Source organism: Crocuta crocuta, unplaced genomic scaffold (genome assembly GCF_008692635.1).
Source record: "Crocuta crocuta isolate KB4526 unplaced genomic scaffold, BGI_CrCroc_1.0 scaffold516, whole genome shotgun sequence".
Taxonomy (NCBI): Eukaryota; Metazoa; Chordata; class Mammalia; order Carnivora; family Hyaenidae; genus Crocuta; species Crocuta crocuta.
Genome location: NW_027529538.1, coordinates 334696 through 362131, shown reverse-complemented (window position 1 = coordinate 362131; position 27436 = coordinate 334696). Strand labels below are relative to the sequence as shown.

General features: G+C 42.8%; 2 long non-coding RNA genes across 3 annotated transcripts; both read left to right on the top strand.

The window, feature by feature from the left end:
* On the top strand, positions 1 to 27031 carry LOC144229304 (uncharacterized). Of its 2 annotated transcripts, none has more exons than XR_013334445.1 (3): positions 1 to 453; positions 25519 to 25626; positions 26907 to 27031. It is a non-coding gene; the product is annotated as an uncharacterized LOC144229304 (long non-coding RNA). The 2 variants fall into 2 exon arrangements; XR_013334446.1 differs by lacking the exon at positions 1 to 453 and adding an exon at positions 2989 to 3158.
* Positions 25639 to 26704, top strand: LOC144229306 (uncharacterized). The gene is made up of 3 exons (XR_013334447.1): positions 25639 to 25971; positions 26074 to 26234; positions 26322 to 26704. It is a non-coding gene; the product is annotated as an uncharacterized LOC144229306 (long non-coding RNA).
* Positions 27032 to 27436: the final 405 nt, after the last annotated feature.

Below are 27436 nucleotides of genomic sequence, written 5' to 3'. Positions count from 1 at the left end.
TTTAGATCGGACGATAATCTCTAAGTGAATTACCCATGGGGTCAAGGCATTACCCACGGGGTCAAGGCGACCTTCCGACAGAATAGAAAGAAGTCATTGCCAGAGGCACACGCATGTCCCACGCCCGTCCTCACCACCTGCGGCACACTCCGAATTCCTCCTTTAAGTCCTGGATTCATTCGCCTTGCAAATAGCACCACTGTCTGGTTTCCTTGATTTGCTTGCGTATTAAAAGGCCTAATTTGTTAAGCATCAGTATTTTTAAACACACCACAGTCTTCGTGGCCCCATTTTGACACCTTGTCATGTTTTAATCTACTGGGAGCCTTGGAAACATTGACGTGGCAGGAGCCCTCTCTGGGGCTGAGTGCCAAGGTCTCTGCCCAGCCCCCAATTGGAGAACCATCATTTCAGAAGCTCCTTGTCCTCCCCGAGGCAACCAGATTCGGGCTGGTAAGTCTGGGTTGTTGTTCAACAGCCTTGATTCTGATTCTCGGGCCCTCCTACCTTCCTTTCCTTCGGGACCCCCAATGCCCCAAGCTGATTTCGATTCTGAGAGGAGTTACCTGATGCCAGTGAGCATATACAGTCTGGGAAAACTGGAGCCCTGGGTTTTTCCTTTTTATTGACACCCTCCCTCCTCACGGCCTGACTTTTTCCACCTGGTGGCCACAGAAACCAATGCTAATTTTTATGGCCTGTTTAAGTAATGCAAAGGCAACTAATTGTGGCCCCATTAATTTCCCCAGACCCCCGCAGGGGGTTCACAGAATGAATAATCACAGGGCCCCCGTGTATAAAGCATGGGCGGAATAATGTTCAACTCGTTTGGGTTTTTCCCCCCCTTCTTCTGTTGCTAGCAGCCTCCTTTAGCTGTGGTTTGATTATTTTTAACAATGCTTTCTGATTCTCTTTTTAATTTGCAAGAAGCAGTGAGAGAGAAAGAGGGGGAAAAAACCTATAGACGACGTGTAGTCAGTGCATACTTCCTGGAAACATTAGTGTGGTTTCTGGGTAGACTGCAGAGAGTGCCAAGAAACTAGACACCCCAAGGACCCTAGTCCCTCAGCACCAGGCAGCCACCTGGCTTCCTTCTTCCTACAAATGCCAGGATAAACAGAGAGGCGGTGACCTGCCCCCCCACCCCCCTCCCCCACAGCTGTCCGAGGTGATGGAGACCTTCTCTTCTGCTGGGGTTCACTTTACTCTGTCCTTTGTGAGTCTTGCCTTAGCAGCTGAATTCTGTCTGCCCAGAGAGCAGGGATCAAGTCATAAACTGCATCTCTAGTTTGCCAAGCCCTGAAAGGATCACGCCAGGTTGGCTGACTGCTCCTGGCCATTCTGGAAGCCCAGGACAACTGCCACTAGACTTCAGTTCCCCGTTTATCGGAAAGGCATCTTCTGGATTGCAGAGGGAAAACGAGAATACCTTTCAGACTTCATTCATTCGTTCAGTCAATATCCACGGAGCACCTGCCGTCTGCCAGGCACGGTGCCAAACACAAGGGGTTCGGCCGTGAACGAGACAGAGTCCCCGCTCCCCCGGAACGGGTGTCCCCACAAGAGGGAGAACACACAATAAACACGTTGACAGAAATGGACCAGGTGATGCTAAGCGCTCTAATAGAAAATGAAGCCGGGTAAGGGAAGGTGGCGTGAAAGGAGGGGACGTTACTGGGTGGTTGGGGCAGGCACGTCCAGAGGCAGGTGTCCCAGGGAAAATTCTAGGACTTGCTCGAATCAGAAGTCATGGCGTGCCTGTAAAATGGCCTGTTGCGGAGCCTGGGCAACAGGGCAGTTTCCCTTCCTTCGTCAGATGGTCCCGGAATCGGACATCCCGAGCTGCTCTGCCCTGGCCGCCTCTGGAGAGCTGGACTCGTGGTCTTCACAGCCGAGGGAGAGAGAAAAGATCTCTGCCCTCACAGCAGGAAGAGACTCAGGGTAAGAAACGCTCCATTCACGTTGTCAATGGGACGTTGTTCTTGCCCATTACTGAGGAGAGAAAGGGGACCTTCCCTTCTGGTTCGGGGGAAAGAAAGGGGCCCCTGTGGGGAGAGAAACCTGCTCGAGTTGTCAGGAAAGAAACACCAGCAAGGGCCTGTGGAACTTACAGTAAAGGCAAATGGACCCTCCCCATCAGCCCTCTGTTTGGAAGGGGTTGGACGCAGACATTTGAAAAGTGGGTCTCTGCAAAGACTCATCTTCCTTTTCTATTTCTCACCTAATGCTGGCAGAATGGCTCCTTATACAACAGGAGGTGAACTGAATAAGAGACACGTCTCCTGAGGCCCACTGAGCCATGCCGCCACCACACCTCATCTGGAGAAGGCAGGCAATGCACAGAACTCCATGGTTCGCATCCCAGTCACGACGACTAACATTTCCTGACGCTGGGCACCAAGCCCTATGCCGAGCGCACGCTGGAGGGTAACCCCGTTCATCCTCACGCCCAGCCTTTGGTGCTACGTTTTATTGTTGTGCCCATTTTACAGATGAAGAAACTAAGACTCCCGAGTCGAGGACTTTGCCAAGGTCACACAGCTGGGAAGGGAGGGAGGTGAGATTTGCAGGTGGTCATTTGACTCCAGAGCCCACGATTTAATACTCTCCAGGGTCAGCACTGCGCTGTCTGTGGGATGCTCTAAGCAACTCAGCGGATCCTACAGGAGAGAAGTCAGGCAGTGTGGGTGCGTGCCTGATCATGATTTGGCCTCTGAGGGTACAAATGCCCGGGGCCATAACTGAGCTGGTTTAGCCTGAAGTTTCTGCTTTAGGAGGATGCCTCCTTTGCCCAGAGCTTCAAGCTGTACACTCGAAGGACCTGTTTCCTCTCCAGAAGTTATTTAGATAAGAAAAATTATCTGAAAAGCCACACACGCCAAGCTCCGACAGTGAAAACGTCCTTAATATTCCTTTAGGTAATTGTTGCCGGACAGATTTGTCCGAGTATGCACAGCACCGTATAGCCAAGTCCACTTTGGAGGCTGGGAAGCCCCTGGAGGAAGTTTACAGGAACAAGCTCATTGCCATTTTTATCAGCAGGATAAGCTACCACTTTATTATTAGTCACCGTCCCAGCCCTGAGGCTACCAATGAATCAGATGGTTGTGGTAAGGATCGCAGGAGGTGAGATACTCAGCACAGCACCTGGCATTTATGTAAGCACTGCAATCATTCTTCTTCTTTTAAATAGGCCTACGAATTCCCTTTTCTTCCCTCGGTGTGTGTTGGCTTGTAAGGCACCAGGTCAACCCCAAATACAGTGTAGCAGCCGTTTGCTAGAAGCTGCTGTAAGTGAAACCCCACCCTGCATATGTGGCTACTCTTTGACCAGTATGATGTCATACTGTCACGCTTGGCCGAAATCACTTGTGATCTGGGGAACCTGTAAGGCCATCGGTGATGTGCAGGAAGAACTGTACTTTACCCAGTCCATACTCGCTTTCATCTGTTCTGAACAAATATCTGACCGCATCTAGTTCAATGGATTTCGGCAGTTTAAATGCTCCAAACGCATCTAACCATAGAAGCTACGTGCACGTTTATTACTGTTCTCTTGGGAGGGGGAGGGGGAGTGTGTGTGTCTGCAAGTGTTTAGGAAGTGGTGAGAAGTTCTTTTTAATCACACCTACATTTCCTAGTGTGCTTTGCACACACAAAGAAGCAGTACAGCAGGACAGTTATAAGTGCAATTTCTGAGTCAGACCATCTGGATTCCAATCCTGATTTCCCCCAGGAGCTTGAGCAAGTCGCTTAATTTTTCTGTACGTCAGTTTTCCCACCTGTAAAACGGGAATGATACTATCCCCTGCTGTATAAGAGCGCTGTGAAGATTAAGTGATTTAACATGCAAAAGCACTTAAAACAGTGTCTGGAAGATCGTAAGCACTCTACAACTGTTAGGTATTAGTATTATAGTCTCCTGTCTTCCCATCCATGACCTCACCTGCAATGCAGCCGGACCAAGTGAGCAAATATTATGTGTGTGTATACGTACACACTGGCTTCCCAGAACACGCTTTTTTGTTATTACTGTTATTTTTTTAATATCCTAAGTACCACACGAGTACAATCTGATTTTAGAAAAACTTCCAACAGTGCTGGCGTGGTGGGTTAAATCGCGTCCCCCACTCACCTGGGACGTCAGGTGTGTGATCCTATATAGAAATAGGGTTTGTGAAGATGTGATGGGTTGCAGAGGTCAAGGTGAAATCTTCCTGATTCAGAGTGGACCCTAAATCCAGTGACTGGTGCCCTTCCAAGAAGACGAGAGGTCACACACAGTCACACAGGGAGGAGGCTGTGGGCAGCGGAGGCAGAGACCAGAGTGACGCTGTCGCGATAGCCAGAAACTGTCCTAAGATTCTTCCCTAGAGCCTTCGGAGGGAGCGTGGGCCTGCTGACACCTTGATGCTGGGCTCCAAGCCTCCAGAACTGTGAGCGAATGAATTCTTGTTGTTTTCAGCTACCTAGTGTATGAAACTAACAGCCCTAAAAACAAATACAGTCAGTGAAACCAACACTCCCCTGGACCACAGCTGGGATAGGGTCGGCCACCGTCACCGCTTTCCAGGTCCCTCAAGGACCATCTCCCGTCTCCCATGGACGTTGCCTCTGATGCATGACCTTCAAAAGACAAGGGAATCTTCTAGACCGATGTGTCCTTTTTCATACTCATGGGCTTTCAAGGTAATTTTAACAATGCTACTTCCTCTTTCTCACCCAGGTTACGTTTTTGGTCTGCCTTAGTCATTTTCTGCAAATTTGATTAATATCGGTCCTTTAATATTAAGACGGGCCCGTTCTCTGTAAGAAATGGAAAAGTGCTCTGCCCCATTCTGCAGCTGTGAGCATGAGACACAGTGATCCGAACACGAGGAGGGATTTTCACATGCCATGTTTCAGATGGAAAGAATGTTAGAAATCACCTATGCCTGTGACTCCTAACAATGTGGCGGTGACAGCTCATCCTGAGCCTCTGATAAAAGACGCCATCCCTGAACTACGTGCTGAACATATAACTTATAATCTCAGGCCAGTCCGTGTGCCTAGGTTAAAATCCGTCTCGTTTGACAAGTGGGGAGAGCAGCCTCTGAGAGGTAAAGCAAAAAAGGCCCCCAAAAGATCTGTGGGCAGAGGCAGGAAAAGGGTGCAGATTCTCCACGACACACCAGGTCCCTGAGGCTCTCTCTGTCTCAGTCCGAAGACCTCAGTTTGCCAGCAGGGGAGACAAAAGTGGGGGTGAGGGAGCCGAGAGAAGGGACACCCTGGACTGAAGGAGTCGCCGGTTAGAGCAACTAGAGAGTCCAAGGTCTCTCCCACAGAGGCACGTGGCGGCCAGGACACCACCGTGGGCTCCCAGGACGCGGCGCTCTTCCAATGTCCACCAAGGTCAAGACAAAGGAAAAGAGCTTTACATCAAAGCAACAAAAGCTTCGGATAATGCAAGGAGGATTTATTTTAAGTGGCAATCTCTGCATTTCCATTTCGGAAACAAGTTTATATAATGTCCTCTGCAAACCTCTTAAAAATAGAATAGCACCTCATTTTTCTAAGATGATTTATTTTTTTCCGATGTTTTCATATTTTTTAATTTATTTTGAGAGAGAGAGTCCATGAGCAGGGGAGAGTCAGAGAGAGAGAGAGAGAGAGAGAGAATCCCAAGAAGTCTCCATGTCCAGCATGGAGCCTCACAAGGGGCTCGATCCCCACGATTTGTGAGATCACAACCCCAGCCGAAATCAAGAGGAGGACGCTTAACCGACTGAGTCACCAAGGCGCCCCTAAGATGATTGAAATGTAGGCAAATATGAAGGCAAGACGACCAGCCGGTCAGGAATGATAAACACGTGGTCCATGCACACCACTCCCACCCCTCCACCTCAGGCAGGCATCCTTGGTCCACATGGTACCATGTCCAAACCAACACCTCAGGATCCTTCACAACTCAGCACTCCAGAAGTTACTCCCAGGAGGCAATGCGGTCTGCAACCTGTTTGCCATTCTATGGCTAAAGGACCTTCCAACATTGTTTCCTGTCCCTTGTGAGTATACATGTCCCCGCAGTCCCATTTAAACTTTCTGATGGCTTTACTGGCTTCAGCAGAGGCCCAGAGACCTCCCTTTCCAGGACGGTGATGTCTTCTGAGATTTCTTCTAATAGCTGTGTTCCTACATTTTCAGTCATGTGTAATAATGAAGAGAGCCCCAAGAATTATCTTGCTGACTTCCTTACGTTTACGTTGGTTACAAAGACAGTCCTTTAGAAGTTTTAAGCCCAACATCATTATTGCCCATAAGTCTTGCGTCTTAATGTTTGACACCATCTTTCATAACAGTGATCTCTCTCTCTCTCTCTCTCTCTCTCTGGACTACATCCCTACTGTTAGATATTGAAAAAGAAAAAAATAGGGGATGCCGGCTGGCTCAGTCAGAAGATCATATGACTCTTGATTTCACGGTCATGAGTTCAAGTCCCACATTGGGCGTAGAGATTACTAAAAAGAATTAATAAACATTGTAAAATAAATAAAAAGAAAAAAATTGATGCATGTCTAAGCTGCCTCACGAAATTCAAAGGCAGTGACAGAGTAGGGACGGTGTGGTACTTTACATCTCGTCACTCTAAATATCAAAGGAGAGCGGCTCTATGTGCCCGCTACATGGGTTAGACCATGTTGACTGTAGAGCCCAGGGGTGGCCCTCTTTCTTGGTTCTGATCTTTGCTTGCATCACCAAGCATTCCAGAACTACTTCTGGAACTTTCCAACCCTATGTTTGCCTCGGTGCCCCTTGACTGATGATTTGCTTTCTGTGGCATAAGTGTACAGCCCCCGAAGGGAGCTACCAAGTTAGCCTAAATGCAGTGCTCCGCCAAAGTGGAAGAAGCCACAGGCTAGAAAGTTGCAGCCTGTGCTGAGGAGGGTGACCACATTTTCTTCCAAGAGAGGGGCGTGCAAGAGAGGGGCTGAACCGAGGGGGTGTGGTGTCTTTTGTGTTCTACTTCAAAATCTGGGTTCAAATGATGCAGATCAAAGCGGTTTTCATGCTTTCTGATGTGATTTCTGTTTAAGAAATCATTTGGTCTTCTTGTTCCCGTGTTCACCTTCCTCCACTGTCCATTTTCAACCGAATGCTAGAGGGGTCTTTTGAGGCTTTAATTCAGATCATGTCCTGTTGCCACTCAAAATCCCGTATTACACCCCACTCCCCACCCCCAGCTGTCATCCTGTCCACAAGGCTCCTCCTTCCCCTGTCTTCTCAGCCCCAGCCACTCCGACCTTCTTGCCTCCATCAGAAAGACACCAGGCTCCTCCTTGGGGCCCTCAACTCTGCTTTAGACTGGGTATTGCTTGGCCACCTCCCTCGCTTCTCCACGGGGAGTATCCTGACGGCCCAGTTTAACCTACACACCATCCCCATTAGCCTACCCTCCTTCTCCTCCTTTTTGTTTTGAGTTTTAATTTTACTTTTCCCAGGGCACTTCATACTTGCCCTGTTTACTGTTTACTGTGCAACGATCTCCCGTGAGAAGGCACGCTCCAGGAGGGCAGGAATGCTTTCCACTAATTTTCTTTTTCACGAATGTATTCCAAGTGCTCTAAACAGTGCTAGGCACTCAACAGGTTCTCAATTAATAGTTGATGCATAGGAGCAGCTGGTTGGCTCAGCTGGTTAAGCATCTGACTCTTAATCTCCACTCAGGTCATGATCTCACAATTTGTGAGTTCTGAGTTCAAGCCCCACCTCGGGCTCTGTACTGACCCCACAGAGCCTGCTTGCCATTCTGTCTCTCTCTCTCTCTCTGCCCCTCCCCTGCTTGCTTGCTTCTTTCAAAATAAATAAACAAACCTTAAATATATGTATATATATATATATGAGATGCATAAAGGGTTGAATGAATAAACAAATGAGTGAATAAGGCCTTTGTTCTGGGATGAGTACTGATTAGTAGCAAAAACATCCCCAATGGTTGTTGAAGTAAGGAAACAGGGAAAAATCAACATTGTAGAGAGGCTAAACACAAATGATGGCATTTATTTCTCTCCTTCGTGTATTACTCACTGGTGGTATTTACATGTCTTTATGGGAGGAAAAACTGATAACATTTCCAGCAAGTCGTTTTTATGGAATTTTTTTTTTTTTTTTTTTTTTAACTGAAAATGTTCCTAGCTGGCCTTTGGGTCTTTGGGGCCGAAAAACAAAGCGTTGCCCAGATCCCTCTAACAGAGCATTAGGTTTGCCTTCATTGGTTGGGAAGCAGATGTGCATACAGGGAAGTTACTTAAGAGTCAGAAATATTTTGCCCAAAGAAACCTGGTTTTGTGGTTGAATGATGGAATAATTTATGCGAACTATGTTTCAGTGGCTCTAATTTTGCATGCAGAGGTGAGCTCATGTGATGAGGACCCAGAAAGCCTTCGTGAGACACGCTCTCTGGACTGTTAATGAAACGCCAGGCCCAAGGGTAACAGTAAGGCAGGGAATGTATTACCCGTGAATAACCATCGTCCCAGCCAATTAACTTCTGCAGAGGAAGCCATCTTGAATCTATATGCCAACAATATTGGGATATATAAAGACATCATGATTCTATTTAAAAGAAAACCCGACACTTGAACCCCAAGGAGATCATCTCCATAAAACTCTGAATTTGAGAGGTGGGGTAGGGGGTGGGGGGAGGAATCTCACGCAAAATCGCATTACAAACTCTATGTACTGAGGCTTTATGCTTCTTAAGAAAAATGTACATTTTTGTAGCAGTTTGTGTTTTAAAGACCGACGGGCCTTTCTTGTTTCCTTCAATGGACTTTGCCAAAGTACTTTTCACAACCTAAATGCCGATGTGACTAATTGAACACGAACACAATGGCATTCTCCTGTGCAGGCCTAACAAAATGGCAGGTCTAACCTTTTAAAAAAGCACACGTAATTCCTAAGATTTGATGAGAGGTGACTAAGGAAAGCTTTTCAGATGAATCTCCGGGGTAAATCAAAGGTTAGCAGCATTTCATGGACAGAGAAGGGATTTCTGGGTTGGCCACCTCAATTCTCTGTGCCTCGATCTTCTCATTTGCAAAGTAGATGAAAATGCTGACTGTGTCTGGTGAGTATTAACTGAGTCAGTGCATGTAAAGTGCTCCAGACAATGCAGGCACTTATTACTCATTGCCACCACTATCTTCAAATGCAGAAATTTATTTCTCCTTCAAGCCTCAGGCCAGATTTCAATCTTAAGTGAAGCCTGGCCAGATTTTTGTTTGTTTGTTTGTTTCAACCAGACGGAATGGTTGGTTCTTGGCTCTTGTTTATTAGTTTGAAGCCTTGACTACTGGGTTGGTGTTTCTTTTATGCCCTTGGAAAGGTACCATTTACTGAACAACTATACAGGGAGAGTCTGGGTTCAATACTTCATGTGTACAGTCTTCTTTGTTTTTGAAAAGTAGGTGTTACTATTATTCTTTTCAGTTGAAGAAACCATGACTCACGAGAGATAAGCTGCTTTTCCAGATTCACAAAGCAATGGTGACCAAACTCACATGTCTCCTCGACTTCATTTTTAAGTTAAGTGCCCTCCAAAGGCAAGGTCAGCCCCTCTTGCTTGCCTTCCCTGTACCACAGGCGGAGAAGGTGTTCATAAACACCAAATATTGTTGAAATGAATGTCAGGTTTGGGTACCAGAGAGTCTGGCGACACCAGCATTGGCACTGACATGGCATTGAACAACTTTCTGATACATGCTCACTTGCATTATCTCATTAAAATCCCGCAATAATTCTAGAAGGTATGTATTGTTATTGTCGTCACTTCCCAGAGAAGGGACTGGAGGGAGAGGAGAGGTTAACTGGCTTTCCCCAAACCAAATTGCCAATAGTGGTAGAACCAGGACCCCAATCAGGTGTCCCTCCATACTCTGCCCACCAAACACCATTACCTTTTCCCCAGTACTATCTGAGACCCAACGAACAGCACAATATCTGGGAGACAGAATAAATTTTGTACGAATCTCAAATACTGAAAAAGAGGCAATGACCACAAACTGGCAGAAAACATGAAACTGTTTTTGCCAACATTCAGTTCTTCAAAAGGAGGAAGACAGAGAAACTCAGAGCCAGGCCAAGTTAAAGAAATCTAACTCTCCTTCTGTGGTTAGAAATATTCAGCTCAAATAGTTCCTTTAATCCAAATATCAATTTATGTAAATAACAAGCCATTGGGTTTAGGAACTCTAGACATCGTCCTTCCTGATTTGTGAGAATTCACTTCTAGAATGTTCTTTCTCATCTTTCAGAAAGGCTGGACATGGGATCATTTCAACATCTCTCCTGCAGTGGCATCCCTGTAAAGGGATTGGATTAGGTGACATAATTGTTTTTATATTTCTAAATATGAATGAGCAAGTTGGCTTGTTATACAACATAGAAAGAAAAGAATGGTGTGTCTTTAGTAACATGCCCCATTTCAAGAAGCAGCCTGTGATTACTAGGGAGTTTGTTCATCACAGATCTGTAGTCAGAATGGTAGCAAAAATGCTGACACATGTTTGCACAGGGAACAATTGCAACATTAGTCCAGCAAGTTGAACTAAAACCCGTATTTGTGTTTCTTCAACTGATGGGGTTGGAGGGGAGCTTGACCCCGTTATCTTGACCTCCAGACAGACACACTTAGAGTTGAATAAACTTCAGACATGGATATGTATCTAAAGAGTCAGTTAACTTGTTATCTACTGGATACAGTGCCCTAAGCCACATGGTATGAGAACCAGAGCAAGGAACCAGAGACAGATCCTTTGCTGGAAGGGAGAAGTATCCAGGAGTAGGAAGACAATGTGCTAAGGCAGCTCTGAGCGACTTCCTTGGTCTCAATGAATGAGGGACAGAACATTCCATGGAGGAGGTGGCAGTTGAGATGGGCAGGGTCTGGAGGGCACTTGGCCCTGGGAAGAAAGACCAACCCAGACAAAGGAAACAACCAGGGTTAAAGCTAGACATGGGAAAACCCAGGAGGCAGACAGAAGAGAGAATCTCATCTGTTCATAGTGTAGGATGCTTGAAGGTCAGGCTTTTAATGGTAAATTCTGTTACTGAGATTGAGGAAACATTAATAATTTTCAAAATGTGAGGGCGCCTGGGTGGCTCAGTCATCAAGCATCTGACTTTGGTTCGGGTCATGATCTCACGGTTCGTGAGCTCAAGTCCCACATCGGATGAGCACGAGCCTCACTTCTCTGTCTCTCTGCCCCTTCTGGGTTTCCCTCTCCCTCTCTCCCTCTCCCTGCCCCTCTCTCTCACTTGTGCCCTCTTTCTCTCTCTCTCTCTCTCAAAAATAATAATAATGATTATCAATGAAGTGAAATTCTTATCAGTTGGCCGGCCCCTTCTCTGACCCCCTCTTTACCTCTCCTAGCAGAAGGAGACGTTTCCAGGCACATCATGCTACATGAACCGGGGTAGCCAGTTGGCCAGCCACCCCCTAAGGAAGCGTTTCATGGAATAATGTTCAGCTTTTACAACAAAAGACCTGTCCCCGGTTTGTACAACGTGAAAAGTTCTGCAAGCCACAGAGAGGGCAGCTGCTTGATTCTCAGTGTTCAATTGAACATTGACAGTACGCAATACTTGTACCAACACATCCATGCCTCGTGCTTGATTTCACAATCCAGATGTGTTGAATCAACTTTTCTTATATCTGTGAACACCACAATGGAGAGGGAAAAAAGGAAAAGATAAGAAGAAAGGGAAAAAGTGGTTTCTTTTTTGTCCCTGCGTCTCAATTTCTGCATTTCATAATTCAGCAGAATCTGGGAGGCATAGTGTGATATCTCTCCCAAAAAAGGAAAGAAGGTGTTTTCCTGCCAAACTGAATATATAGATTTGGCTGTGATTTTTAAGCCACCTGGTTACATATTTCAAGATTTCTGCTTTTGCCACTATATCTGAGCTCCATCTAGATGTGGATATGGGCTGGACAGGACCATAATAAAAAGGCCGAATCTCTAACGTTTTCTGCCTTATGAAAAATGTACACTGCAATGTTGTGTTTGGCCCCGGTTACTTAAAAAAAAATCTTTCTTCAGGAGAATTTGACTCTGTTCCCGTTGTTTCTTCAGCATGTTTTCAGCATCAGCACATTGATTATGCTGTCATTAGCCAGAATACTGAGACAGGAAAAGATCTATTAGGTCATCAAAACCCATTCCTGGAGCGGGTCTGTGTCCCCTGGGAGAGGCTGTGACAGGTCATCTTAGGCAAATGACCAAGGAAAATGAAGAGGCATGTACAGTTATACTCTGCTACAGTTTTTAATTTTTTTAAGTTTCCGAAATAACTCCCAGAGACTGTCCATTAAACACTTACTCTGCTGAATTTGGGTCAGTGATTCTCAATGGGGAGCAATTGTGACCCCCAGGAGACATTTGGCAATATTTAGAGACATTTTATTTTCAGTTGTTACATCTTGGGGGAGGGGAAGGCACTAAGACTATCTGTTGGGTATAGGCCAGGGATGCGGCTAAATATCCTACATTGCATGAGCCCCCACCCCACCCCCCAAAGGATTATCTGGCCTCAAGTGTCAATACTGCCAAGGTTGAGAAACTGGTTTCGGCGTTCTCCTAAGCTTTTATTCCTGCTATCTAACTGTTCGCTCAGCCCCAAGCAAAGCCAATTCTTTGACTACATGGCTCCAAGGAGCACACATTATTCTGAAATTAACTATTTAAAATAGTTTCCTACTAACTCTGGTTCTTAGTCCCAACCTCAGAAAGTATGAAACCTCATACAGAGAAACAAAGGCGCCTTTTGTAGTTATCGCAAAAGGTAGACGGTTTCAAGAGGTAGACCGTTGAATTTCGTAGGTCTCCAGATCAAGTAAATAACATTAGAGAGACTTAAAGGAAAAGAAACCGTCACACTTGCCTAAATTATTACAGCCCTACTGTTAATCAGAAGCTTATATTTTTGTTTCTACGTGTTCTTCAAATAGAAGTTTTTATAGGCAGGGTAGATCTTCAACGTCAAAACCTTAAGTGAAAACCTTTCGGTAGCAACCATCTCAAAAGTATTCAATAGATACTATCACCTGCCCTCACCCCAAATCATATCCAGCATTCATTCTTTTTTTTAGGAAGTAAAAAAGGAAAAGAGAAGAGAAGATAGAATGGAGCAGTAGAGTAAGGGAAGGAAAGATGAAATAAAAGGAAAAGAGAAAGATAACTAAATGTTTCATGTTTGCAAGTTTGAAAAGATGCTCCTGGTTGGCTCTTCAACTTCCAGCTTTCTGCAGAATTTAGCCCTGGCCTTGTTCTCATCTGCAGTGTAGATTTCAATGTAATGTAGATTTCAGTGACAGTCTAAAGGGGGAAAAACAGATAACACAATTTATCTTATGAACTGTTACCAAAATACTAGCATGAAAAAAGTAAGCAGTATTACAAATACATTAGCTTAAGGTGATCACTTGTCATAATATTTTTGCTTGCTTTGAGTTTCTGGTCTGGGGAATCTAATTTGAGTTTATATTTTCAAAGACCAAAGAGTTGTTACAAATTCCAGGTTAGCTCAGATGTTTTGGAAGTGTGAGGAGCAAGCCAGATTCCCCGCAAATCCTTGTTAAATACAGGGAATTTTGTTTAACTTTTCGATGTCGGTAGCAGAATCGTACATGCCCATGTGAAACTTTAAAGACATTTACTCTGTAACCCGCTAAGGAGTCATTCTTTCCTTGAAATTGTGCCTTGATTATGACATCCTATCCCCTCCCCTGCCCAAACAGAATCCAGGTTGGACTTTTCTGCACTATTGGGCTAAGCTGAATTAAAATCTGTCACTTGCGTTCAGTTATAACTCTGTTACATTTCCTAATGAGCTGTGCGTGATCTTTGGGCATTTCCTGGGGTATTTATGACAATAGTGCAGCTAAGGCTTAGCGGAGACTTCCTGGTGATATTTAGCACGTGAAGCATCTTTACAAAGGATACTGTCTAGGATCCGAGTCCTTTATTGTTATTAAAATCAGTTACTTACATTCTTCCTCTACTGAGTGAGGCTGCCCAGGATAATTCAAACACGAATTCTTCACAGGCAAGACAATAGGACGGTCATAACACAACTGAGAATGGAAAAATCCAGTCCCAACTTTCTCCATAAACTCAGAATACACTTAATGAACTCTGTTCCTTTCTTTCTGTTTTACTTATTTTCTACAAATTGCAATAGTCATTTCAGCTCATGGTGAATGAAAAAAGTGCCTATTTCACAGAGCAGTAGTGAAAGCAAAATTTCCTCTCCTTACCTGCCCAGCCTCCAGCCCCCTTGCTCAGAAACCGGCACTATTAATAGTTCCTCATGTGTTCTAGAAGTTGTCACAGAGAAGAGAGAAAAAATGATTTTTTCTGTGCCCCAATTCTTTTTTCTTTCTCCCTCTCTTTCTCTCTCTCTCTCTCTTTTATTTTTTTATTTCCAGAGCTCACAGTACTTTTTATCGCCACTAAGTCTTTACCAGGTCAGTCCCATAAATATCTCAAGCTATGTCAAATAAGTAAGTGAGATAATTAGAGAAAATAATCTCTTAATATTAATGGCAGACATTAAATAACATTGTCTCCAGCCTTCAGTGGGTCCTCTGTTTATCTGCTTTTAATCCAAGTTCCCAAGTTCACTTTGAATGTTGTAGCTGTTTTTCTTTAATTACAAAAAAGGCTTCATGTAGTGAAACGCAGTGGAGCCTGAAAGTAACATTATCCTGCTAATCCAAGGAGATCGCACGGAACTGGGATGTTCATTAGCAGACGCGTAGACCTCGAGTATCTTGTTACTTCAAGATGCAGGACCTTAGCTATTCCCTTTAAATCCTAAAGCAGGAATGCGTCATTCTCCCAGCCCTCTTTCTGGCTGGTTTCCTGTACCCGCTGGACGTACCTTCAACCTTTGTGCTTTTAAACATATACCAGAAACACACTACTGTATCTGGGGCTGCCCCCTGAGAGTCTTCGTACTGACATTCTGGCCTTTAGTCTGCTCTTAGGGAAACTCACCAACTTCACCCACCCCACTAAGGGACTGTCACCTGGTGACAGATTCCTGGCTGCCTGTCACCTGCCAGGCATTCTCTGGCTTGCTATCCACATGGAATCAGAGGTCTGCCTGAGTATCTCTCCCCAAGCCTGGGGACCCCTCCTTGTGACGGTTAGTGGGTAACATTCCCCATCTAGCCCTAGCCTGGGGCCTTTTAGCATAGATCATCATGGACAGAAAGCGCATGGAAGAAGTTCCTCCCTTCTCTTAAATTCAAATCAGTTCAGAACCCTTGGCACCAATAGAAATAAAACTGAGCCGAGGCCCCTGGAGGGCTCGGCTGGTTGAACATCTGACTTTGGCTCAGGTCATGAGCTCATAGCTCATGACTTTGAGCCCCACATCTGGCTCGCTCCTGTCAGCCCAGAGTCTGCTTCGGATCTTCTGCCCCCCCCCCCCGACTGCCCCACCTCTCCCTCTCCAAAATGAATAAACATTAAAAAAAAAAAGAAAGAAAGAAAACGGTAAATCTGCAGAAAGAGAGAGGCATAAATGCCACCTGCGTGAGGGTTGATAGGGAAATAGCTTCCATCACCGCTCCCGAATCTCAGTTTTGCTCAGCACAACAGTCAGGTCATCAGAGCGGCCGAGCGCCTGGCATGGGCAGGGCACCTGGTTGGTATGTTCAGAATCCCAACCCTGCTGTCAGCATCTGGTTCAGCAATGGGCCAGCGAGCAACCCAGGTGAGGAGAGAGCTTTCCTTAAGTCTCCTCTGTCTGAGGAGAGACATGAGGCCCAGAACGTCTTGACATTGGCCTACCCATGAAGGCAGCCCACAAGGAGGGCAGAGCCTGGGGACCTAAAACTACAGTCGTAGATGCGGCCACCTCGGCCACAACACCAGTCCGGCTCCCCAGTCCTGCGGGCCAAGGCAGCTACTCGCCATTTAAGCGGTTAAGTTCAACGTCTGCTACTTGACACCAAAAGCATTCGGAATAACACAAAGGCGGAGAAGCCAGCAGCAAAGGAGCAAAAACAGAATTTCCACTCCACAGACCATATCTTTTCCTCTTGGGCAAAGCGGCAGCTGTGACAAACAAAGTGCACTGTGGGTACTTTCCTCACACGAGAAACTTATGGTTTCTTTGAATTTCTGTACAACTTCTATCGTATTTGTTTGGCCTGTTTTGTTTTCTCTATCAAACGAAGACTCAAACCATGTGGGGTTTTTTTCTTTCCTATTAACTTAGAAGCCTAGAACACAACTAAATGCATAATAATAACAGTATGAATAAGAATAACAATTATATTCAAAGCCCTGGACTAAATCCAGGGCTAAGAAGGGGTGTGAGGAAAGATGAATAGCCAGTGGTAGACATAAGATGCTCTCATTCTGATTCTGTCCCCATAGAGCCTTGGAGAAAGAGCAATTAACGTAATTCTAACTGACAGTAGCCTTGAGTAGAGGTGACATTTGACCTGAGTCTTGAAGTACTTTTTTTTTTCAAACAAAGGAATTTTGGACATAAAACACACAGAAAATTATATAATATGCACTCATGTACTATTTTAATAAATACATGTTGCCATTTTTGCTTCAGACCATTTTTCTAATTAAACTTTTTATCTTGAGATCATTGTAAATTCACATGCAGTTATGAGAAATATGAGAAATGTAACCTTTCCCCAGATTCACCCAATGATAACATCTTCCGAAGCTATACTACAACATCACAACTAAGATACTGACATTGATACAGTCAAGACACAGAACATTCATTTCCATCATCCCAAAGATCCCTGATGGTGCCCTGTTATAATCACACTAAACATCTTTCCCATTATGACCTCTCCTTAAAACCTGGAAACCACTAATCTGATCTCCATTTCCATACTGTCATCGTGTCCGGAATGTTATGTAAATGGAACCATACCTCTGTGACCGTTAGGGATTTGCTTTCTCATTAACTCCCTGGAGATTCATCCACACTGTTCTGTGTGCTAGTAGTTGTTTTTTTGAGGTTGCTAAAGAGTCTTCCATGACTATTGCTCATTTATCCACTGATAGACATCAGGATTGTTTCCAGTTCTGGACTATTATTAATAACCATTATTATTATTGCTCCAAATATTCATGTACAGGTTTTTGTGTGAACATAAGCCTTTATTTCTATGGGATGAAGGCCCAGGAGTGCAATCACTGGGTTGTGATAGTTGCATGTTTAATTTTTCAAGAAACTGCTGAACTCTTTTCCAGAAAGGCTGTATGCTATGAGATTTCCACCAGTAGTTTGATGAGTGATAAAGTTACTCTGGTCCCTGCCACCATCTTGTGTTGTCACTACTTTGTAGTTTAGCTATCCAGGCAGGTATTTAATGATATCTCCCTGTGGTTTTGATTTGCACTGCACCAATGACTGCTGCTGTTGAATATCTTTTTATATGCTTATTTGCCATCTGTATATCCTCTTCTGTGGAATGTCCCTTTATGTCATTTGTTTTTCTTTAATTGGGGTGTTCTATGTTTACTGTTGAGTTTTGAGAGCTCTTTATATATACTATATGCTAGTTCTTTTTTTTGCAGAGAAAGAATTTTTCATTTTACGAAGTCCAATCTGTTAATTTTTTTCTTTAGGGACTGAGTTTTTCTCGTCAAGTTTAAGCACTCTTTGCCTAACTCTAGATCCTTTAGTTTCTCCTGTGTTTTCTTCAAAAAGTTCCTTGGCTTTACATTTTAAACTAGATCCATTATCCACTCTCTTAATTTTTTTTTTTTTTTTTTACTTTTTTATTTTAGAGAAGGAGAGAAAGTGTAAGCAGAGGAAAGGAGTGGAGGGAGAGAAAGAGAGAATCCCAAGCAGGCTCCATGTTGAACGTGAAGCATGGACCCCTCAAAGTGGGGTTCAATCCCACAACCCCGGGGTCACAACCTAAGCCAAAATCAAGAGTCAGATGCGCAACGGACTGAGTCACCCAATGACCCCAATTTTGGGTTATTTTTATAAGGTTTCAGACTTAGGTTGGGGTTCATATTTTTGCCTCTGGATGTCTCAGTGCTCCAGCACTATATTTCCTCCACTGAACTGTTTTGCACTCTTATCAGACATAACGTGGGCATTTTGTGTGGGCCTATCTCTGGGTTCTTTATTCTGTTCCATTGATCTACAAGTGTAGCTTTCCACCATCACCACACAAATCTTGATTACTGCAGCTGTACAATAAGTTTTAAAATCAGGTGGGCTACTTACTCCCACGTTATTCTCCTTTTTCAAAATTGTTTCCGTTCCTTTACCTTTCCATATAAAATTTTTTTTAATGTTTATTTATTTTTGAGAGACAGAGAGAGATGAAGCATGAGCAGGGGAGGGAGAGAGAGAGAGGGAGACACAGAATCTGAAGCAGGCTCCAGGCTCTGAGCTGTCAGCACAGAGCCCCATGCAGGGCTCAAACCCATGAACCAAGAGATCATGACCTGAGCTGAAGTCGGACACTTAACCAACTGAGCCACCCAGATGCCCCATTTCCATATACATCTTAATATAATCTTCTCTAAATCTACAAAAGTTCTTGCTGGGATTTTGATAGGAATTATGTTAAAATTTAATGTAAATTTGGTGATAATTGACATCATCACTCTGTTGAGTCTTCAATCCATGCACACAGTGTGTCTCTCAAAGAAGTAGATCTTCTCTGATTTCTTTCATCAGCATTGTGTGATTTTCCACAAAGTCCTATACATGTTTGTTAGATTAACACCTGAGTAATTCCTTTTTTAAAGCAATTGTGAATGGTATTGTGTTTTTAATCTCAGTGTCCACATGTTCATTGTTAGTACATAGAAATGCAATTGATTGTGGTAAGTTTATCTTGTATCCTGTGACCTTGTTCAATACACTTATTAGTTCTAGGAAATGATTGATTGACTGATTGATTGATTGGTTTTTCTTTGGGAATTTCTATACAGAAAATCATAATCTTCATGAGGACAAATTTTCTTATGTTATATTATTTCTATTTTCATTAAGGCCAGTGTAACTTTTTATCTCCTTTGAGACATTTCACAGCATGTTTAGTTTCCAAATATTCAGAGATTTTCATGTTTTCTTTCCATGTTTGATTTCTAGTTTGATTCCACTGTGGTTGGAAAACACACTGTATTATTTCAATTCTCTTGAATGTTTTGAGTTCTCCTTTATGGCCCAGGAGATGATCTATTTTGGTATATGTTCCATTGGTACTTGGAAAAAATGCATATTCTGATGTTATTAGGTGAAGAGTTCTATAAATACCAGTGAAATCCTGTTGACTATGAATGTTGAATTCTATACCATTGCTGATTTTCTTTTTTTAATTTTTAACAGTTCAATATTTATTTCTTTATTTTGAGAGAGAGAGAGAAAGAGAGTGGACACTCAAGCAAGGGAGGGGCAGAAAGAGAGGGAAAGAGAATCCCAAGCAGGCTCCATGCTGTACTCAAAGCTCTATCTCATGAATCATGAGATCATGACCTGAGCTGAAATCAAGAGTTGGAGGCTTAACTAACTGAGCCACCCAGGCTTCTCTCATTGCTGATTTTCTGTTAAGTTGTTCTATCAATTGTTAAGCAGAGTGTTGAAATCTCCAGATATAATTGTGGATTTCTCTGGAATATATATAGGACAGAAAGAAAACCCAGAGATTTAGCACTATGTCATTCCAGGAGAACTGAAGTTCCTAGTCAGCCTGCCTTCCTCTCCCCAAACTTTCAGAGTCTTAATTTTTTGTTGTGTTGTACTTTAATTTTTAGAAATCTTTTTTAAAATGTTTATTTATTTTTGAGAGAGAGAACATGAGCAGGGGAAGGGCAGAGAGAGAAGACAGAGGATCTGAAGCCGGCTCTATGCTGACAGCAGTGAGCCTGAGGTGGAGCTTGAGCTCACGAACAGTGAGATCATGATCTGAGCCAAAACCAAGAGTCAGATGTTCAACCAAATGAGCCACCCAGACACCCCCCAGAGTCTTACATTTGTTTTACATATAATGCCCAGGTTTTATAATTGTACTTAGGCTAGGGAAATAGGGAAAATTACATGTACCTATAACTCCAAGAATCATTAATTTTATGGAAATAAAATGGTATGGCTCACGTTGAACACTTCTTTGTAAATTCTACCCAATTCTGTGGTCTTCTCTCCCACTCCGTGTATCCTTCACATTTATTTTATGTTGAGTGGCATTTTTGTGGTTTAATAATTTACATCACATTTTATACAAAAATGAATCCAAAATGGATCATAGATCTAAATGTAACATATAAAGCTAGAAGACTTTTTTGAGAACAATATACGTTAGTCAAAGTGTTCTTAGGTACGATGAGAATACTAATCATCCACAGAAGAAAAAATTGATCAGTTAGACTTCATCAATGTTAAACATCAATATTAAAAGTTTTTGCACCGCAGAAGATACTTTAAGAGAAAAAAAAGGAAAAAGGAGAAAGTATTTGCGAGTTGCACATCTGACAAAGGATTTTTACATAGACTATATAAAGACTTCTCAAAATTCAACAGTAAGGAAACAAACAATCCAGTTCTTTTTTTTTTTTTTTAATGGGCAAAATCACTGAGGAAATAGTTCACCAGAGAAGATATACTAAGGGCAAATAACCACTTGAAAAGATTCAAATTGTTAGTAATTAGAAAAACAATCTAATTAAGCCACAATGAAATATTACTATAGCTATTAAAATGACTAAAAAATACAAAGCCTGACAATGCCATGTGCTGGCGAGGAGGTGCAGCTCCCAGACAGGGATACTGCTGTAACGGTTTCCTATAAAGTTAAATATATACTTACTGTACGGCCCAGTAAGCCTACTTCTGTGCTGTTGCCTGAGAGAAATGAAAATCTATGTTCACACAAAAACTCGTGTGCAAATGTCTCACCCCAGCTTTACTTGTCAAAAGCTGAAGACAGCCTAAATGCCTCTCAACTTGGGAATGGATAAACAAAACAAGTTCTATCCGTGCGGTGGAATACTATCTAATAATGAAAAAAATAACTTGATACATGCAGCAACTGGGTGCATCTCAAGGGCATTATGTTGAGTGAAGAAACCCAGTCTCAGCAGGTTACATTCTCTGTAATTCCACTGAGAGTATGTTCTGGAGAAAGCTATAGTGACAGCTGACAGATCAGTGGATGCCAGGGCATGGAGGGACCTGGGAGGATAGGGTGAGATTTGACTACCAAGAGGTAGCGGAAGCAAACTTAGCGGGGGCAGGGAGATGAAATTCTCATGTGTCTTGATTGTGGTGAAAATAACATAACTGTATGAGTTTTTCAAGACCCACAGAACTGTATACCCAAAAGCATACATTTTATTGTACGTAACTAAAAAGTAGAGAAAAAAGTTACATGAGTGTTGTCATATACTATACTCAATCCTTCTGCAACTTTCTTATTTACTCAACATTTAAACATTGTCTGATCTATCCATGTCTTGGAAAATTCTCAGTAGGTAGAACACATTCCAAGTGGAGACATTATTGAGAACAAGGATTCAGAAATAATATGACCGGAGAGTCATCTATGCACTAGATTCTAAAATGCAAAATGTCATTCAGATGGAGGAGGTTCCAGATGACTCCCTGGGGAACACTGCTTGGACATGAAGGTTGACAGAGGTTGTCTGTCACCTTCAAGGCTGTTATTCCNGATTGTCTACACTCTCTCTAATTTGTTTTTGTCCAGTCCTGAAAGACTCAAATTTACTCATACATATTGCTTTGGAAAAAACACTAGATGTTGGGGCACTTGGGTGGCTCAGTCAGTTAAATGTCTGACTCTTGATTTTGGCTCAGGTCATGATCTCAGATGAGATCGTGAGCTGGAGCCCTGCGTTGGGCTCTGCACTGACAGTGTGGAGTCTGTCTCCATCTGTCTGTGCCCTTCCCCCACTTGATCTCTATCTCTCTCTCAAAATAAATAAAAACAAACTTTAAAAAAAAGAAAAAGAGAGAGAAAAAGTACCAGATGAGTCCTAATCCTGTTTTATCATCTAAATAGTTGGTGACGTTGGCAACTCATTTAAATATATGGAGTCGCTTTCCTCTTCCATTAAAAGTTGGATTGCACTAAATTGTTTTAAGTCTCTTTCTGCCTATCAAATATTATATGATATTAATCAAACCTCTGAAGCATTTAGTTGTCCATTCAACTGCCTGACATGTCTCAGGAGCCTATCTAGGTGTCCTAGACACAAATAAGAATTAGAGTCCTCAGTGTAGTGGAGGTTAAGCATAGCCATAGGACAATGGGTGGGTTGGTCAAGGCCGTGGGGAAGCGCCAATGAGAGAGCAGTTCATAGTCAATGTGGGAGTCAGGGAAGGNCCCCCGCCCCTCCCCATTCACTGCTGCTTCTCTGTTCTCCACATCTGATTTTGTTAGAGAAAAAAATTTTTCTCTCCTTCTCCTAATCTGTCAGTGGGTGTAAATGAACAGGAAGCTATAGACTCTCAGTCATACTTAATGCTCAGATGTATACCCTCCTATAAATCTTCTTATTTAACAAAACATAAAATGAAGACATCTGAAACTGGGGGGAGCCAGCACTTCTGTTAATGTAAAGCTGTAAAAGCTTTCCTGGGCGATGAGTAAGCATTTAGAATCCGGACGTTTTGTTTTTTGTTAAAGTGGTAACAGCCCAGCTTTGAGAAATATGTGTAGCACATTTTCCCACACTTCTTCTAAAGAAACAACAAAATAAATATTGTAGAAGATGATTTTAGAGAATGAACTTCATTCCTGCCCATTAATTACCACATGATTTGATGCCAGGAATGTTCATTTAAAAACAGTTAACCCAGAAGGTTAAATGACAAGGGAAATTATTGTGGTGAAAATCTAGTGGTCCATTAATACAGTTTCACATATATGTGGAAAAGCATAAGAAACAAAGGTGGAACAAACACTAGGTATTAGGAATATGTTTGTCAAAGATGGAACAGAGTTTCTTATAGAGTTTCTAGAGAATATTGATTGATCAGAAAGTTTTATTCAAGTTTAAATAGGAAATGGAATTTTTTTTCAGCACATTAACAATTCTTGTTGAAATTCTTACTAAAACATATAAGCTTTCCTGACTTTCTTTTATTGTTATTATTTTTTAATGTTTTATTTATTTCTGAAAGAGAGAGACAGCATGAACAGGGGAGGGTCAGAGAGAGAGGGAGATACAGAATCTGAAGCAGGCTCCAGGCTCTGAGCTGTCAGCACAGAGCCCGACGCGGGGCTCGAACTCACAAACCATGAGATCATGACCTGAGCTCAAGTCGGACACTTAACCGACTGAGCCACCCAGGCCCCCTAAGCTTTCCTGACTTTCTAAGCACAAAGTTGATGTCAACTTAACCCTTGAAGACTGCGGTATCAAAACCTCAGTGCTAATGGCCAACTACAGTAGATCCCAGGGTTGAAGACCAGTCCTTAGAACCTCAGGTAGACCCTAAAATATTTTTTTGGAAAGATGAATTCCTGATACCAGCTTTCAAACACTGTTTAAATCCTCTCCTTCCCCCAGGGTGTAGGGAGCAACCGACACTTTAGCAAAGAACAACTTCCATTCCTTTGACTCTGCCCAATTGAGATTATACTGTTTTCAGAGAAGACTGTTCATGAGGACATGGTACTGAATCATACGATGGATATCAGGGAATATTCCTCTTCAAACTCTTTTTAATTATGAAGGACAAACCAGTTACTTTACAGTGGACAAATGTGGCAGACACCACCTTAACCAAATGACCCAAATTAACGTTGCAACAGTGCGATGAATCAACAGCACATGCTCCTGCCAGGATAGTCGGAGAAACTGGCATCACTCTTATGGTCCAGCCCCGTCTGCGTAACCTGAATCTTGTCACGAGGAAACGTCAGACAACTTGAGTGAAGGAACAGTCTGCAAAATAACTGACCTGTGCTCTTCAAAAGTACCAATGTCATGAGAAAGAAAGGCTTGGGGAAATGTCTCAGATCACAGGAGACTGAAGAGACAAGGTGACTGGACGCAGGGACACCTGGGTGGCTCAGTCGCTTAGGCATCAGCTCGGGTCATGATCTCACAGTCCTGAGATCAAGACATCCCTTTGGGTTCCATGCTGAGAATGGAACTTGCTTAAGATTCTCTCTCTCACCATCTCCCTGCCCCCCACCCCACAAAAAAAGGATGACTAGATTTAAATTTTGCATTGTTTTGCTATAAAATTAGACATTGTGGGGACGATTGATAACGTTAATAAAGTCTACAGATAAGATAATAACATTGTTTTAGTGCTAATTTCCTGATTTTGATTATTGTCCCATGGTGATGCAAGAGAATTCATGTTTTTAGGAAATATAAATAAATAATTAGGGGATAAAAGATCGCCAAGGGCGCCTGGGTGGCTCAGTCAGTTAAGCATCCAACTTTGGCTCAGGTCATGATCTCATGGTTCATGGGTTTGAGCCCCGTGTCAGGCTCTGTGCTGACAGCTCAGAGCCTGGAGCCTGCTTTGGATTCTGTGTCTTCCTCTCTCTGTCCCTCCCCTGCTTGCACTCTATCTCTCTCTCTCCCAAAAATAAATAAACAATAAAAAATATATTAAAAAGAAAGATCATTGTATCTTACCCTTAGATGGATATGAGAGAACCGACAGGCTGAAAATATTTCATTATCTTAACTGTCATCATGGTTACAACGATTACACAAATATATGTATTTGTCAAAGGCCATCAAACTTAAATGCATGAACTTCATTGTTTGCAACCATACCTCATTCAACAGAGCTGATTTTTTTTTTTCAAAATGTTGTTCATTGTGGGAGCACCTGGGAGGCTCAGTCAATTAAGCGTCTGACTCTTGATTTTGGCTTAGGTCATGATACCAAGATTCATGAGTTCGAGCCCTACTTTGGGGTCTGTGCTATCAGTGTGGAGTCTGCCAGAGACTCTCTCTCTCCCTCTCCTTCTGCCCCTCTCCTGCTTTCTCTCTTTCTCTCAAAAAAAAAAAAAACTTTGAAAACAAAACAAAATTCTGTTCATTTTGGTATTGTATGATAATTTTTGTGACTTATTATTACTCAGATAACCTTTCCGGTTTTTATGTGTATAATTTTATGTTGATTGATGGATTGATGGATTGCCTAACCTGATACGTGAAATCCAATAGCTACTAAGTTGTTACAAGTTATGTCTTTTTATCTCATCTATTTTAAGTAGTTTGCAAATAGGCACATACATTCCCATTCAAATCTTGCTTGCTTTTTAAACAGCTGCAAATATTTTCTACCTAAAAAACAAGCCCCTTTTGCCAATAAAAGATATCTCCAACATAAAACAATTCCTAAATCTTGTACTATATAAAAATGAAAAGAGAAAAAAGAGGAAAAGCATGTTGGCTCCTTCAAAGGAAATGAAAAACTAGGACTAGGGCCATTTCTGATCACTAAATAATAGGATTTCTGTTGTTCTGTATCCCACAGGAGCTCAGCTATTAACTCAACTTAGGAAAGGGATTGCAAAATGGACTGTCTCCTGTTGTGAAGAGATTCTGATGCCTTTACATCGCACTACCAAAGGCTTGAAGAAAGGTGAGCCGCCAGGGTCAGCATGTACCATAGAAATTGGCTCGCAAACCTCAGGAGTGAAAAGCTGTTAGTACAGGTAGAAGCATTTCTGATTGGCACGTGGATCTGGACCTGACCCACATTAACAAGCAGGATGTGGATGCCGGCTGCCTCCAGCGGCCAGAGCTTAACAGAAAAGTAAGCTGGAAATGTGCCAGCTTTCCTTCCTTCTGGTTCTAACAAAATAACCAGGTGTCCTTGTACACGCTTCTTCTCCATGGCTCAGTTTCCCTATCTACAAGATGAAGAGTTACAGTCTTATACCCAGAGTAATCTGATATCCCATGATTCTGAATCTCAGGATTTTTGGTACACAGCAGAGACTTTTCTACCCCCCCCATTTTTTTTTTTTGTCATTTTTCTCCCTCGTGCTTCCCAAACTAACAATATTGTCATATTTACTTTCTACAGTGCAACAGGGGACATTCTTTGGATAAGAGGAAACATTTACATTGCTTCCATTGTGGTTTTGGCTTACTGGGAGATAGAAAATGTTTCCTTCCTGGGTCCCCAATGAATTCCTGGGACTATCCATAAAACTCTCCCCAGCATGGAGTACACACGGTAACAGGGTACGGGTCCAGCTAATAGATAGAAATACTTTCTGTTTGCTTAAGTACCTAGGGATTTCTGAGTAAATGAATAACTCTATTTCACAGGTAGTGATAACATCTGTGTGAACGAACTTGTAGATTCCTTTATCATCATTTACAACTGAACAGATTACAGATTCTGGATTTGACATTCCCGACTGTGTATGAGACCAGTTTAAGCTTCAGTTTAGAACCTCGCCCAACTTTACTTTATGGCGAAAGTGACTGGTTTAAAGTTCGCCTAGGATTGGAAGCTGGAAAATGCGGGAAGGCACCAGGATCTGCCACCCTAAAACATTGCCTCTTTGGCATATGAATCATTTTGAGAACCAGAAGAAGAAGGAAAAGCTTTAAAAACAAGGCACAAGTTTCCCTTTCGTGAAGGAAATTTGTGCTAACCTTAAGAACTATCAGTGGAAAGGCACCATAATAAATGTTACTGAACAATCCTTGTTGACCATACTTTTCCTTACTGCCTTGCCATAACTTTTCTCCCCTCCCAGAAGCCAAGACCCCCCTTCCTTTGTCTGTCCTACAATGGTATAGAAGCCTCTTTGGGTTACTTGTTCCCAAGTACTACCATGTACTCCCTGCGCATGACGCACAGGTTAATTAACTTCTGTTTATTTTCTCTTGTTCATCTGTCTTTAGCCAGATTTACAGAACCCCAGCTGGAGAAACTAAGAAGATAGAGCAAGAGATCTTTCTCCCTTCCCTACTGTGCTGTACCTGGACTAAAATATTAGAATAAACACTCTTGCCTTAAAGAAGAGAAATGCGTCAGACTTATGAAAGAAGCTATATTTCATCCCGTTTGGGGATCATCCTTGGGAACTGTTTATCAGGTGTCTTCCCAAGAGCAATAGTCGTGAGGGATAGATATGCGTAGGAAAAGAGATTCTGAGACTGATGTTCTACCCATCCTGAGAGGGTCACAATCTACCCTGGCCCATTCGAGGTCCTAAGATGTTCCGCATTCATTAAAATACATTTAACTTTACAATTAACTGTAACTTGTAGCGTTCCACATAAATGACTCAGAACACTTTTTTTCCACATAAACTCTTCTTGTTCTGTAAAACACCCTTTGGGAAACCCAGAAGCAGCCTTCATTTTCCCAGAAAAGAGTCCAGAATAATTTCTGAGCCAGTCATTTCAATATCCTGCCCCCCCACCCCCCC